Below are 14,464 nucleotides of genomic sequence, written 5' to 3' on the forward strand. Positions count from 1 at the left end.
CATCTTGCACCCCCTACGCCTATCTCAAACAATAGAATCACATCTACCGTATATTTATCTTTTTTATCTTTATCGTAATGAGGTAGATTTCACAACTACCAGTTTAAATATTTATTTTTTTCAAGAAATTTAATTTCGATTTTTATTTTAATGCTTAATGTGAATACAACTATGAGATATATTTTTTACAAAAATTTCAATAATTATCTTAATTTTTTTTACTTTTATTTTATTATTCTATCTATTTTTCTTCTTTGACTATTCTATCCACTCTCTATGATATTTTACATTTGTGAAAACTTACTATTTGAAATTCTATCTTATTTTTTTAAAAGGGGATAATTGTATCTTTATATTCCTAGCAGTAGTAGTAATTATCATATTCAGATTTATAATAAATTGATCCAAATATGAAAGATTGACAAAATATAAGGGGTTTGAGGATAAGTAATATATTAGGTAATCATATTCGTTGCGTCAAACGACAAGTTTCTAACTATTAACTAGTTTTTGGGCCCGTTCAATGAACGGACTGGTTATATGTTGGTAATGTAATGGAGTTTAGAAATTATGTTGCTTTGAAGCAGGTGTTAGAAATTGTTTAAACCAAATGACAATGAAGTCTTGTCTTTTTAATCATTATATTTTTCTACTTATGTTCATCTCCCCTGAAAAAATATATCCACTTTAAATCACCTATTACCACTAATAACATATCTTTTATACAAAAATCAAACAAAACTGTTACAGTGTACGACTACACTCATGATATCCAATTAAGGGAAGGCCAAATTCTAACTATTGAACTATATTGACAAAACTTTTCTTGTTGGAGAACTAAAACTAATTATAAGTTCTCTAACAACAAAAATAACTAAATAAAACCACCTAAAAGCTCAAAATATTGATGACGATTTACCTACCTTTAATCATTTGCATGGAGACCATACATTATAAGATTCTCCTTCTCTACAACATGAATTGCAACTAATTAAGCAGGAAAAATAAACAATATACTTCCAATATGCTTAAGAAATCAAGAACAACGTGATTAGAGAGAGGGGGGAGGTGTTACTACAACTTGAATTGCATGCATGAAAATAAACAATCAAAATGTTGAATTAAAACACCCTATAACCTCCTACCGTTTCAAAAAGGATCAGTAAAAAATTCTATTAGTTGGAGGTTAAATTTTGAATGAACGCTACAGGAGAATGAGAGAAGATTTGGGGATCGAATTAAATTAAAATTGAAAATAATTAAGGTTGGAGAGTTAATGGGGAGATGGAGAACGGGGAAGATGGAGTAGGGGACGGTTGTTTAGGCATAATCAAGTTAAGTTTCGATCCTAATTTGTGGTACTCTCTCCGTCTCATTTCTATAGTCCTTTTTTTATTTTGAGCGTCCCAAAATTTAGAAAAATCAAGAACAATGTGCTTAGAGAGAGGGGAGGGGGAGGTGGTACTGATATATGCGTTTTATATAGAGTTTTTATCCCCGTCCCTTAGTACTTTTTGATCTCAAATGAGCTCTTCGGAGCGATTTTTAGTACTAATGTGCTCCTTGTAGTGTGTTTGTAGTTTCAGGTTCATCATTGTAGGAATTAACATATTTTTGTGCATTTCCTACTTATTTGAATCAATACAAGAGATTATATACTTTCGAGAGCGCAAACATTGAGTTGGAAGAATTTTCATGCAAAGCGAATAGTGAAAGAAGTAGAAAACTGAATGTCGTCCACTCTTTTGATCATAACTCGAGTTATACAACTCTAAATGCAGCGATTCAAATTGGGTTGGATTCTAGACTTCAAGAGCTTTCCAACGAATGGTCACTCGCCTAATTCCGACTTATAACGAAGGAGATATGGTATTTTTAAGATACGAGATCGTGCAGTTTGACGAGCAGATCGCCCGATCGGGCGGCACATTGCCCGATCGGGCGACGACAACCCCTGAGCACGGATTTTTGCTTTGTTTCCGGTTTTTTTCTTCTACTTTTGGGCAAGACTATAAATATAGCCCTTAGACATATTATTTGGGATCTTATTTTTCTAGTACCTTAGTTTATTGCTTAGTTTTTATTCTTTCTCTAAACTTTTGTTAATTACTTTTATTATTGCTTTCAAGTTTCAAACCAAGGTCGAGCGGAAGGCATAGAAGACTTGGACCCGGAGGGGTTCAACGATTATTGAGACCCTCGATCTCCACTCCTTTAAGCACTGGGGACATTGCTGAGTTTGGCTTTGGGGAGGTATGTGTTATTGCTTTCTAGATTAGTTTATCGCTTTTGAAAAAAAAAATACAAAAATACGTTCCGATGAATACAATATCATGCTTCCCTGTGCCCCTTTTATTGAAAATTGTTTTGATTCTTGGTATTTGATGACGAGCAATGTGGATGTGTTAGCCATGATTTGATATTCGATTGTTTTGATGCCTTAACATGAGTCAACTCTGACTAACTATTTGTGGACTTGGTGCTTGGCTAGTTGACTTGGTTAGGATGTGTGATAGCTTCCTGGTGTGTCATTGATTTTGAGTATTGGTTTGCAACTGTTAGTAGTGTTTTATGACTCATATACATGCACATTGTGGAGGACGAAGGCATTTTTCTGTTTAGGTAGCCTTTAGATGAATCTAGATACATTTGTTCCCTCCTTTTCTACCCATGTTATTGCTTGTGCCCCTTTATTCGGTGACTAGCCATATTACAAGCCCATGAAAGCCCCATTGGTTACTAGTCCCAAGCCTAGCTTGGGGAAGCTAATAGTAAGTGAGGTGAGGGAGTTGTAGTGTGCTACATTTTGAGCACAAAGTGAGTGTTGAAAAGGAAATAAGGGAGTTCTTCTTATCTTGTTTGTTGTTTGAAAAAGAGAAAAAAAAAATAATGAAGAGTGAAAGAGATGAGAAGAATAGAAAATATGAAGGTTTCCAAAGGAAAAAAAAAAGGAAATTGAAAAAAATAAAAAGAAAAAGAAAAAAATTCATTACTCTCAGAAAAATTCAAAGCATTGTTTCACTCAAGTATTGTAATTTCTTATCTTTATGAGTGATTGATTTTAATTGTGAAAGAAAGGCAAGAAAGTATAGTGTGGTTTGTTTGTTGTTTCATCATGTGTTGAGTGGGAGAGTGGTGGTCATCATTTGTGGTTGATCATGGTTTTGCTAGGATTTATGCTCCCCAAAGCCAAGGCTTTAAGCTCACATTTTACCCAAATTTACCGCACCCCTACCTAAGCCTATCATTACAAGCTTTGAAGACCTTCCGACCTTTGTGCATAGAGTCATATTAATGTGAAAGTAGTTGTTTATCAATGCAAGTTATGACATGACATATTCCGAGTCGACTATTAGGTTGAGTGTATGTTTTTCTAGACACACGAGTGTTGTGAGTTTTGGGAGGGCATTGTACACTTATATGTTGGGAGGAGAGCGAACGGGTACATCTTTTATCCGCCACATAAATGAGTGACGAGTGTGTGAGCACTAGTCTTGAATTCCATTGTGCATTTGTGGTTCGCTTTGCGTGACGATTGTTAGGGAGGATTTGTGGTTGGTGGATTTGATTGGTTGACATTGATGCATGCTCGTTAGATTTTGCCTTGAATTATGTCTTTCGTTTTGAAATATGTTAGGGGTGAAGTTGATCTCGTATTCATCGATGATTTCCTTGCTTAGGGACAAGCAAGGATCTAGCTTGGGGGAGTTTGATATATGCGTTTTATATAGAGTTTTTACCCCCGTCCCTTAGTACTTTTTGATCTCAAATGAGCTCTTCGGAGCGATTTTTAGTACTAATGTGCTCCTTGTAGTGTGTTTGTAGTTTCAGGTTCATCATTGTAGGAATTAACATATTTTTGTGCATTTCCTACTTATCTATTAATTAATATATACTAAAAGAGATACCAGGAATGACACGTGTCAATTCCTGGTGTAAAATTTTCCCGCCTAAAAATGTTTTCCTAAACTATATATTTTATTTTATTCTCTACCCTTTTATAAACTATCTATGTATGGAAAAAAAATATTAGATTATAATTTATGGCAATAATAGATACCACGTAATAATAATTTTGTTAAATACTTTTTTTTTATAACATTTTAGTCAAATCGGTACATTAATAATGGAAACTATATTCACTCGATATGTTGGTCAAAGTAGCATATTACACATATATAATATGCATATTAGATAATATAAATATAAATAAGTATGTTTAATTTTTTTTTATAATTATGCAGTAGTTTGGCTATATTTAGTTAAATATTTTGTAAAAAAAATTATCATAATCCGTGCGTGCACGGGATCTAATCTAGTTTGAATCAATACAAGAGATTATATACTTTCGAGAGCGCAAACATTGAGTTGGAAGAATTTTCATGCAAAGCGAATAGTGAAAGAAGTAGAAAACTGAATGTCGTCCACTCTTTTGATCATAACTCGAGTTATACAACTCTAAATGCAGCGATTCAAATTGGGTTGGATTCTAGACTTCAAGTGCTTTCCAACGAGTGGTCACTCGCCTAATTCCGACTTATAACGAAGGAGATATGGTGTTTTTAAGATACGAGATCGTGCAGTTTGACGAGTAGATCGCCCGATCGGGCGGCACATTGCCCGATCGGGCGACGACAACCCCTGGGCGCGGATTTTTGCTTTGTTTCCGGTTTTTTTCTTCTACTTTTGGGCAAGACTATAAATATAGCCCTTAGACATATTATTTGGGATCTTATTTTTCTAGTACCTTAGTTTATTGCTTAGTTTTTATTCTTTCTCTAAACTTTTGTTAATTACTTTTATTATTGCTTTCAAGTTTCAAACTTTAAATTTCATCCTTTGTTCTTCAATTTGGTATTTATTATTTCTTTCCTTCTTTATTCAATTTTAATTATGTTTTCATTAATCATGTTTGCTTTGTTTAAATTAAATATTTGTGAGTAGTTTATATTCTAGGGTTTTGGGAATCCATGGATTAATATGAAGGGATGATTGAATGTTGTTGATTGTTGGTATTGTGGTTAATTCCTATTGATTGATTTTATTTACTATGCGATTAGATTTGCGCAGGTCTAATTGTATTAGTCTAGCAATATCAAGTTAAGATTCGAGAGATGCAATTTGATGTTTAGGCTTGTGTCAATAGGTAGAACTGGGATTAATACGTAGCGAGAGCCCGTTAATTCTAAGTCTATGATTAGTATCGATTCGAGAGAGCATGCTAATCTAATTAACTGTTCTATTGATTATTAATATTGTTTATCATCCCGGATTGTTGTTCATTGGTGAACCTATGCCCTAGACCTCTTAATATCTTATTTATTCCTCTTTTATTATTGTCTTAGTTTTAATATACAAATCAACCAACTTTCTTGTTTCCCAATAGTTTAGACCTTAGTTTTAATAGTAGAAAGAACGCTTGTTTCCCTGTGGATACGATCCTGACTTCCCTTGCTACCTTGTTAGTGGAATTAGGTTTATTTTTGACTAGGTGATACGACTTTAGCCTGTCAGGTACTACAACTTGAATTGCATGTATGAAAATAAACAATCGAAATGTTGAATTAAAACACACTATAATCTCCTACCGTTTTAAAACGGACCAGTCAAAAAGTCTATTAGTGGGAGGTTAAATTTTGAATGAATGCTACATGAGAAGGGTAGAATATTTGAGAATTGAATTAAGTTGACATTGAAAATAATTAAGGTTAGAGAGTTAATGGGAAGTTGAAGAATGGGAAAGATGAAGTAGGGGACGGTAGTTTAGGCATAATCAAGTTTAGTATTAATCCTAATTTTTGGTAATCCCTCCGTCTCATTTTTATAGTTCTATTTCTATTTTGAGAGTCCCAAAATTATAGTCATGTTTCTATTTTTGGCCATTAGGTTTTTCACTTTTCCATGTACTATATTAATTTAAAATGCATTGAAAACCCAACAAAACTTCCCCATTATATTTCAGTTCTTCATGTACTATATTCCCTTTTTCTATGTACTATATTCCACTTTCTCATACAAATCAATTATCAATGTACTATATTCCAATTTCCCGTGTACGATATTGCATTTTTCTTAAAACTCGTGTTTTTAGTCAACGGGGATATAAATATGGGCGGATGGAGTACATTTCTAATAAATTAAAGAGATGGGGATTAGTAGTCTACTACGTGAAAACTAATGGCAATAAAGTGGAATAATGAATGACCATTATTTTTTTTATAACAAAAAGTAAATAGAAATATTAATAAGGTTTGGACACGTGTCTTCAAGATGGTGTTGCTTATGTGTCATTCAAATGATGATGGTTATGTTTTTTAAATACTAGGTATTGATTTTGTGGAACTTTAGTATTAGTAGTAAATAACACGAAAGTATCTTTTATTAATAGCACAACATAGACACATGTGGGCTTGCAACCCCGATTATGTCACGTTTATCATTGTATATCCTCTATTTGGTGTAATTTTCACACATAAAATATGGTTCATTGTGTTAACGTAAATGGTGCCGTGTCGATTGTATATCATAAACGTTAAAACATATGTAAATGTGTAAAACTATACAATGAACTCGAACCCTTTACAGAAAATGGCGAAAAAAATTCCCTATGTACAAACTACAGAAGCATCATGATCACATAATTAAGATATTGTTGCTACATAAAATTAGCATCTTGAGAAGTTGAAGTTGCAACTTGCACTTAACCTTGACAGCTTAGGCATACGTGAAACCACATAAACGAATTGTTTGATTTAGTTGGGAGTTTTGTAGATTTTTTTTGTTTTGTGTGTATATATATACAAAAAGGTAGAAGAGAAATAGGATAAATTTTAGTTGGAATGTATGTTTATCGTATTAAGTGGTCAATCATGCCAAGACCTCTAATATTATTTATTTAATTAGATAATAACTTAATGTATGTGATAACTTAATGTATATATATATATATATATATATATATATATATATATATATATATATATATATATATATATATATATATATATATATATATATATATATACTTCTTTACAATATATATATATATGTATATATATATATATATATATATATATATATATATATATATATACTTCTTTACAATATATATATATATATGTATATATATATATATATACCTCTAATATATATATATACTTCTTTACAATTGGTGTACAATAATTTACTATACATTGGCTCAATTAAACGGGCTTGGAGGTTTTTGGGCTGGACTCACACGTGCGAGTGCAACGCGCAAAAATCACACTTACCCAGGGGGTAAGTCTAATCAATATACCCTGCTTTCTGATCTGCTCTTATACACTCCCCACTGCCATGTCATCTCTAAATTTTCAATTGAAATTTCGAGCCTAGTTTGAATTTGAAAATAATATTGAGTTTTTTATTATTTTAATTTCCTGATGTCAATGGTTCCAAGGGAGAGGGTTAGGAGAGAGAAAACTTGAAGACGAGAGAGTGAAGGAGAGATCGAGAAAACTTGAAGAAAAGAGAATGGTTGAAGAGAGAGAAAATTCTAGAGAAGGATAAGCCACCTACACCACTACCTCATTAACGAACCCCAATCGCCACCACCAGTCACACTATACAAATCAGCCAAAACCACCTCAACAACTCTAACCCTGACACCAACTTCTGTGACGCGGTATGGATACACCTTTAAATGGTTGAATTCGTCTATAAAAACTCCATATCTGAGTTTTCATGGACGAATTTCTCCATAAAATTTCAAAAAGAACATAAAAATTTGGGGTTATCATAAACCTTGTTGAGAGCTTCTCTCTAGAAAGAATCCCAGCGAACTTAATGTTAGCTCAGCCGCCACCCCTTATTCTCAGCCAAACTTGTAAATTATAAGCCAAATATTTGCAAATTAAGAACCCCTAAACTCAGTAGCCACCACACTTCAACTAAATTGTCCAAGTTTAAGTCTAATTCTTGCTAAATTATGCAATTTTAGCCCCGTAGTGGTTGTGGTTGGTCGTCACTTTCATCCTCAGCCAGATCCGGCGCGAGCCAAGCCTATGCAATGGTAATGATTGTTATTTTAGCTGTTATGGGTAAGCATGTTTGGATGGTAGCCACAAAAAAGGAGAATGTTTGGGTAAGATGGGTTTACTCAGTTTATCTCAAAGGGGAAAATTGGTGGGATTATTCCCCCAAGGGTACTGATAGCTGGTATTGGAAGTCCATATGTCATGTGAAATAAATAATGAAGTTGCATCTGTCTGAGGTTCAGTTGTGCTCTATACCTAAATATTCAATCAAAATGGCTTACTGCAAGCTGGTTTCCCCTACTATTGATAGGGTGTACTGGGCTAATGCTGTGTGGGGTCGTTTAGCTCAACCTAAACACAGATTCATCACTTGGTTAGCCGTCTTAGAAAGACTAAACACAAAGGACAGATTGAAGCAGTTTGGGGTCTCTGTGGATGACGTGTGTCTACTATGTGGTTTAGAAATTGAGAATCATAGTCATTTGTTTTTTGGTTGCTAGTACAGTTCAAGATGTTGGAACCAGATTGCTGGTTTTTTACACATAAGTCCAAACATCAAAAGCTTGCCTCGGCTGATCAGATGGATCCATAGGAGGAATATCACTAAGTTTAGAAAAGGGGTGTTTTACACCTTTGTCTGGTGCATAGTGTATTACATTTGGAAAGAAAGAAACAATGCTTTGTGGAATAGTCAGATTAGCTGCATTGATAGATTGTGCAACCTTGTAAAGCATACTGCTAGGCTGCTAGCAATAGGATACAGTTAGTCTTACCTAGAGCAATAAGCTCAAGGGATCACAGTTGGTTTCTCACCCTTGTAGAAGGGTAGCTTGTTTGGCTTTGTGCCTGTTTTGGGTGTTTCAGTGGAGGTGTGTTCTACTTGACTCTTGATCTATAATTGTTGTGCATAATATATATAATACTTGCTTATCAAAAAAAAAATGATTGTTATTTTGTTGAATTATTTTAGTCTGTGGATTCACTAGTTTATTTGCTTCAAATTAAGTTTAGCTGATATGGATATTACATTCAAAGCTCTTAAGGCTAGTTTTAAGCTAATATTATACTGCAATGATCTTTCGATTACTTTGCGATTTTTTTTTTTGGGTAAAGTAGGATTTTATTAATCACCAACTAAACCGATTGAAGAATATTGAGTTTACTATGGTGATTGATTGTGAAGGAAATATCATGTATGTGAACCTATTGAGGAAATATCAGGTTTTGAGTAAGCTCTTTAAAGTGCTTTAACCAGTTTGATGTTTTCATTGAATTGATTGAGTAGATATGGAGTTGTTGATTTGGATGGTGTTGTGTGTTTATTTTCTTGATAGAAAATGGAAGGATTTAGTTGATGGATGGGTTAAGTGAAACGTGCATGGTGAGGTCCAATCCTCCAAATAATCTTATTAGTTGAGATGACTGCAAATTACTGCCTTCAGTGGACGGAGACTTGCCTCTGCAAACTGTTTTGAGGAATCACCAAAACGGCAATCACAATCAGGTATATGGAGTATGTTAAAATGTTTCTTTTGCAATGAAGAATATTTGTTTTGGTTCTACTACGAGGAGTTCCACCGCCTTCGGCGAGTGGACTAATCTCCCGCGGGAGTTTGCATGGGTACCTCGATGGGCAGGATCCCTCCCAGTTGAGATTTTTTCCATTCCCAAGGCTCGAACCCGATGAAGGAAATAATGCCCTTGGTCCAAGTATGCATTCTATGTTAATTCTAATAAATGCGGTTCAGTATTAATTAACAAGTTAATAATTCAGTGAGATCAAGTGAGCTGAATGCCTAGCTAGAGGCCGCTTCAGTTCAAGTGGAATTAATGATATTAATCCACAACTTACTCTTGACTGAACCCGTAGGGTCACACAAATAGTACGTAAACGGATCAAGTATTTAATGGCATTAAATACTCCATCTATGGATATTCGGAATCGACGGATCTTGGTTTCAGTGGGAGCTGAGATCGTCACAGGCAAGAAATGAATACTCCGGAAACGATGATATTGCCGGAAACGGAAATATGGATCGTATCGGAAATATAAATATTATCCAAGTCGTAGATGTTGCCGGAAACGGAAACATGGTACGTATCGGAAAATATTATCGGAAATGGAAATATTGCCAGAATCGGAAATATTGCCGGAAACGGAAATATTGTCAGAATCGGAAATATTATCGGAATCGGAAAATAATTCCGGAAACGGAAATATTAAATATTTGTTCGAAACGGAAATTGATTCCGGAATTGGAAATATTAAATATTGTTCGTATCGGAAATGAATTCCGGAATCGGGAATTTAATCGGAAGCGTATCGTACGAATTAGCATCGGACGAGGCCCGCTAGACGAAGGCCCAGCACGAAGCCAGGCCGTCGCCCAGCGAGCCAACGCGCACCAGCGCACGCCAAGCCTCGACCAGGCCCAGCGCAAGGCCAGGCCCAGCCAAGGCCTTGGGCGCGCGCGCGGGAGCACGGCAGTGGGCCGAGCACTGTGCGCCTAGCGTGGGCCGCAAGGCTTGCGCGGGTGTACGATGCTCGTGCAATGCTTGTGCGGGAATCCTGAAGCAATCAGGATTCGAAGTATGATTAAATCCTAAAACTATTAGATAATGATTATTTAATTAGAGTCCTAGTAGGGTTATAATTAAATAAATTAGTATCCTAATAGGATTCCAAAACCCTTTCCATAACTCTATAAATAAGTGCCTAGGGTCACATATTTTCATAGATTATTCAAGTATTCAAAGTGAGTTTTTGAGAGAAAATTCAGACACATTTCTTGACTATAAGTGCCGAAAATCTTTAGTACCTTAAGGGCGATTCTAGTTGGTCAATCTTAAGGCGGATCCGGACGTGCTGTGGACTATCTACGGAGGGACGACACTTGGAGTCCTAAAGACTTGTTCTTGTTTGGTTCGGGCGCAGCTAGGGAAGGCACGCAACAAAGAGTATGCATCTAAACTATGCTATATGATTATGTGTAAATAATATGTATTCCTTGCTAAATTGTTTTTCCGCATGATTTATGAATTGTCATATGTATCATAACTTAACAGTGGTATCACGAGCCTCTTATTATTTTCATAATCTAAATTGCATGAACATGGTTAAATATTACAAATTTGCAAGAATTAAAAGGGGTGATTAATTTTCCTAATTGTTAATTAATTGCAAATTGCGTTTATTTAATTATACGTACGCAGTTTTTCGGCAGTTTCTTCGTTACTCATCCAAATCGAGTGATTTTTGTGTCAATTCCGCAAGTAAAAGGCATTCTAAAATTTTGACAAAAATAGTAGTTTTCTGCCGAACCCAGAATTCTCAAATTCGAAGCCTAACTATGACTTTTCGAAGGTTTTAGTTTTTCGAATGCAAAATTTCGTAAATTTAAGATGTTAAATTAAATATTTGCGATTCTTGTTGATAAATCTTGAATTTTTGATTGACATACTGTATATGTTTAACAAGTTTGAATGCCTAGCCTTGTTAATTATGCAATCTAATTTGTAATTATGATTAATTTGTTGAAAATTAGAATAATTTAGAATTAATTTGATTTTCATAATTAATTATAATTTAATTAGAAACCTATGATTAAAAACCACCATAAAAATTGTAAATTTATGATAAATTTTAAATTTTTATGAACTAGGCTTGAATCCATGATAATCGGAAATCAATTGAATAATAAATTTTCGATTTTTCGCCCTAAAATTGTGAAATTAATATTAATTTATTAATTTGTCATTAATTTTAAATATAAATTTTAAATTTTTATGCGATTCGTTCATATAACTTGCACGCACAAAGCAATGGACGCTTCGTGTTACCCTTAAGGGGTGTTGTATAGTGCGGGCATGCGACGACGAGCAAGGGAGCTCGTCGCCCGTGCGGCACGAATGCAATGAGCAGGGGCATGGTGCACGAGCACAAGGCAGCAGCCCTGCCTTGTGTCGTGGGCCACGAGCTATGGATGAATGGGCATGGGCGAAGGCAAGGCATGGCAGTCGCGTGTGGGCAGCAAGCGAGCTGCGCCACAACGCGCACTGCCTCGCGCGCAGCGAGCGCAAGCTCGCGTGCCACGAGCGCTGCGCCCAGCGTTGATCGCGCGCAATTGCTCGCGCACAGCGAGCGATGGCTCGCGTGCATCAAGCGCTGGAGCGCGCGCAGCAAGCGCTGGAGAGCGCGCACAGCGAGCGATGGCTCGCGTGCGTCGAGCGCTGGCGCGCGCGCAGCGATCACCACTTGTGCGATGGCTTGCGATGGGAAGATGCAGCAGCTATGCGACGAGCGCATGGGCTGCGCGCACATGGCCAGCGATGGCTGTGTGCGTGTGGCCCATGGGCGTGCGATGCGTAGGGTGTTTGCATTGCGATTAGATCGTTTTGAATGTTTAATTTGAAATTTTCAGTTTACGTAATTTTAATTAATTTTAAAAATTAATAATTTAAATTATTTTCTTGGATTTTAATTTTGAATATTGTAATTATAATAAATTTTATTTATTCTAATTATTTTACTAAAATTAAAATCATGAATTAATTTAAATACGACTGAAATTAAATTAAACTTTTTGGATTCAATTATAAATTCATATGAGCTTTAAATTTTAATTAAATTTGTATGTTTCCGGTTAGACTAGAAATACATTTTTATGTTTAAAATTAGTAAAGCATACGAATTTATTGGTTTAAGTGGGAGCCCTTTTAGTCATAAACTCTTGATTAGGTCTACAAATCCTTAAGGTTAAAACAACTTGATTAGAATTAATAAGGACTGAATAATTGGTAGATTATTGGTGCCCTTGATTAATTGCTGCAAATGTTTACGTGATGCATAAATGTTTTACTAACCAGCTATGTGGGCCATTCATGTTAATGAATGGGTGAATGGTATATATTGTATATGTACTGTTTTGCAGGTTTTGAAGTGACTAGTATGGCCCAAATAGGATAGAAAATATGGTCTGCGTACCATTAATTTGAATGTAATTGGTCTAAAGTACCAAAGTTGTTTTTCAATTCAAATATGGTCTGCGTACCATCAAATAGTTGTAATTAGTTTTAATTATAGCTTATCCTATTTGAAGAAAATGGTGCCTCCCACGGAGATTTTCAAGACGGACTTTGAAGTTAAAGCTTCAAGATGAAGTCGGGCCATACTAGATCACATTTATCTTATGCATGTTTTAAGTTATTTATTGCTTTTAAATATGTCTTAAAATGCATGAGATCAAAAGCTTGATTATGTTGCATGATTAAGGATTTTAGTTCACTTAAAATCTAACCAACATAGTAAGAGCCTTAAGTTCCAAACTTAAAAATTGAGTTAAAAGGTGCCATGCCAAAATATACACTTGCTTGGATATCCTTTACATCAATCTAGTAATAGTTTTCGCTCAGCGAGGTGTTACTTATTGGTCCTAAAGGGGCAAGGTACACAAATAATTGTGAGTACATGTTAGTTTTGGTGAAACTCAACGATATAAGTAAGGAGTCCTTTTATGTCGTGGCAAAATCGATAGGTTTACCTAATAAGTTCTTAGACGTACCTATCAACCAAGAATAGTTTCTAGACTATTAGCAAAAGGCTTTTGCTTACCTAAGATGTTTTAGGATTAAGTCGACAAACTGTGCTTAATTCTTCAATGATTTTAGGATCTTGGAATCATTTTATTCACACCTGCCGGAACAATAAATTCGAATAAAATGCTAATAACTTGTTGAAATTGCATGATTGCTTTAATTTTCAAGTTATTACTCATGATAAATGTTTAGACTTTGCATGCTTCAATGTATGTTTTAATTATTGTTTATAATTAAATATCTTGCACTGCAGTAAATCCTTTTAGAAAGGTAACAGTAAATTTCCTCGATTGGTAGTGAATCCAAGAACGATTCACGGAAATGAGAGAAAATGAGCAATTTAAAATGTACGTTTCTTATAGCGACTTTTATGGTTGTTTTCGAGTATCAAAATCGAATGGCAAACCAATTGGTGCTTGTGAATTCAAAATACACTGTAATTTTGAGATCATAAAGCATTGAGCTTAAACGCTCAGCTTTACCAATGGTTAACAACCTAAACATCTTTGTCCATTTAATTCTCGAATGAGTCTAGTCCCTAGACATTCGAATAGATCGATGCTTAGAGAACTTTAGAAGCTTCTGGTAAGATCATCTAGTTGAAGCAAAATATTCAACATAAATTAAAATGGTAAAAACCTTGTTGGTGACATTGGACATGTCTAACAAAGTATAAAAGTCAACACTAAAGAAATCCATTCTTAAGACTATAAGAAAGGGTACAAGAAATAGGAAAACGAGGAACAAATGAAAGGAATTTACGATTCCGTTTCTACCTATAAGTTTATGTTTAAAGAGAAGTGACCTAGCAATCAAACTTCCTTGGTATCATATACCGCTTGAGGTTTTTACTT

Source organism: Spinacia oleracea, chromosome 3 (assembly GCF_020520425.1).
Source record: "Spinacia oleracea cultivar Varoflay chromosome 3, BTI_SOV_V1, whole genome shotgun sequence".
NCBI classification, from domain to species: domain Eukaryota; kingdom Viridiplantae; phylum Streptophyta; class Magnoliopsida; order Caryophyllales; family Amaranthaceae; genus Spinacia; species Spinacia oleracea.